The following is a 3,079-nucleotide window of genomic DNA, read 5'->3' on the forward strand; positions in this document are numbered from 1 at the left end:
AAGGTGTCCTGTTAGTTATGGAACCTTTGTTCCCCGTGATTGAGGATTTCCCCCGAAGTGATGACTGGTTACCTGGATGATTAAGCGTCTGGTTACCTGGTTATATCAGGCTGAAAGTGAGAACATGACTTCTAACCATGACTCATCAGCTTTAACAGTGGCTCAGCAGATGATCCTTATTGGCAGTGCTTGATAGTCGGATACTTTGAGCAGGGAGGTTCATTAGAGGTTTTTATAGATGAGACATACCCAGGACCAGTTTTCCCACCATCAAACCCACTCTGATTCCACTGGTTTTACTGTGGAATCAGACATTAGTAGACACAGTCCAGACACTGCAGGTTTTGCTGGTTTCAGTGAATTACTTCACATTTAAGGGAACTCAGAGATTATGGTGAAGACGATCATATGAGGGCCAAACTGGCCAAACGTAAAACTGCCATGGACCATTTTTGTACCAGTCCATCGTTGCTCGCCTTTGTTATGAACTGGTGCTAAACAAGTTAAACTGAACTGAACTATGATGCATTCACTGCCCTCTGGTCGTCTGAGCTCTGTACGGTCCTCTCCTGCTGTGTGGTGCATTCAGTGTCTTCTGGTAAATTCCATTTCATTCAGACACAGTTCCTGTTTGTTTCTTCACACACACACACACACACACACACACACACACACACACACACACACACAGTCAGAAAACTGTATGACTCAACACCGAAGCTCAGTCTAACAGGTGAAGCTCCGCCCACATTTCTGCAGCCGGTTGAACAGGTGAGACTTCACTGTAAAACATTCTTGTCTCCAACTGTCTGATCCGTCTCCTGACTGATAAGGACATTAGAACTGTCTGCTGTAAAAACCAAAGTGTTTTCTAGTAACGGATTATTGTTCAGTCCCACTCTGTTTGTGTCAAACAGGTGGATCAAAGAGTTCTGGAAAACCTGGCTCAGATTATGGGGTTAGAAATGGGACTGCAGGTCAGCCAGACCGGATCAGAACTGTCTGGGAACTGATTCAGTGACCTGATTTAACAGAGAGTTTATCAGTGCAGAGAAAACGACAACGCCCAGTACTGATGACATGAACAGACTGGACAGGCAGGTGAGCATTCAGGTAACCAGTCTCACACAGGTGAGCTGGCAGAGACAGGTATAAACAGGTAGGAACAGGTGTACATCAGGCACCCCGCAGACAGAGCGAACTGAAAGGTAAGATGACGGCTGGTCTGTGTTTGTTTTAGTGTTGGTGGGAATAAATGGGATGTTTTATGTCATGAGATCAAATCAGTGCTGGAAGCACAAAGATTCTACTGGTCGTAAGCAGGTCCCTCACTGACTCACTGACTCAATAACTCATTGACTCACTGACTCAATAACTCACTGACTCACTGACTCAATAACTCACTGACTGACTCAATAACTCACCAACTCACTGACTCATTAACTCACTGACTCAATAACTCACTGACTCAATAACTCACTGACTCATAACTCACTGACTCACTGATTCAATAACTCACAGACTCAATATCTCACTGACTCACAGACTCAATAACTCACTGACTCACTGATTCAACAACTCACAGACTCAATATCTCACTGACTCACAGACTCAATAACTCACAGACTCAATAACTCACTGACTCAATAACCTGCAGACTCAATAACTCACTGACTCACTGACTCAATAACTCAGACTCAATAACTCACTGACTCACTGACTCAATAACCTGCAGACTCAATATCTCACTGACTCACTGACTCAATAACTCACAGACTCAATAACTCACTGACTCAATAACCTGCAGACTCAATAACTCACTGACTCACTGACTCAATAACTCAGACTCAATAACTCACTGACTCACTGACTCAATAACCTGCAGACTCAATATCTCACTGACTCACTGACTCAATAACCTGCAGACTCAATATCTCACTGACTCAATAACTCACTGACTGAAAAACCTGCAAACTCTAACTCGCAGACTCAATAACTCGCAGACTCAGACTCAATAACTCACTGACTCTATAACTCACTGACTCACTGACTCTATAACTCACTGACTCTATAACTCACTGACTCTAACTCACTGACTCACTGACTCAATAACTCACTGACTCAATAACTCACTGACTCAATAACTCACTGACTCACTGACTCTATAACTCACTGACTCTATAACTCACTGACTCTATAACTCACTGACTCACTGACTCAATAACTCACTGACTCAATAACTCACTGACTCTATAACTCACTGACTCTATAACTCACTGACTCTAACTCACTGACTCACTGACTCAATAACTCACTGACTCAATAACTCACTGACTCACTGACTCAATAACTCACTGACTCAATAACTCACTGACTCTATAACTCACTGACTCTATAACTCACTGACTCTAACTCACTGACTCACTGACTCAATAACTCACTGACTCAATAACTCACTGACTCAATAACTCACTGACTCAATTACTCACTGACTCAATTACTCGCTGACTCAATTACTCGCTGACTCAATAAATCAATAACTCCCTGACTCAATAACTCACTGACTCAATAACTCACTGACTCGCAGACTCAATAACTCACTGACTCAATAACTCACTGACTCAATAACTCACTGACTCAATAACTCACTGACTCAATAACTCACTGACTCAATTACTCGCTGACTCAATTACTCGCTGACTCAATAAATCAATAACTCCCTGACTCAATAACTCACTGACTCAATAACTCACAGACTCGCAGACTCAATAACTCACTGACTCACTGACTCAATAACTCACTGACAACTCGCAGACTCACTGACTCACTGACTCAATAACTCACTGACTCACTGACTCAATAACTCACTGACAACTCGCAGACTCACTGACTCACTGACTCAATAACTCACTGACTGAAAAACCTGCAGACTCAATAACTCACAGACTCAATAACTCGCAGACTCACTGATTCACTGGCTCAATAACTCGCAGACTCAATAACTCACTGACTCAATAACTCATTAACTCACTGACTCAACTCACTGACTCAATAACTCGCAGACTCAATAACTCGTAGA

This window comes from Telmatherina bonti (genome assembly GCF_933228915.1).
Source record: "Telmatherina bonti genome assembly, chromosome: 10".
Classification (NCBI taxonomy): domain Eukaryota; kingdom Metazoa; phylum Chordata; class Actinopteri; order Atheriniformes; family Telmatherinidae; genus Telmatherina; species Telmatherina bonti.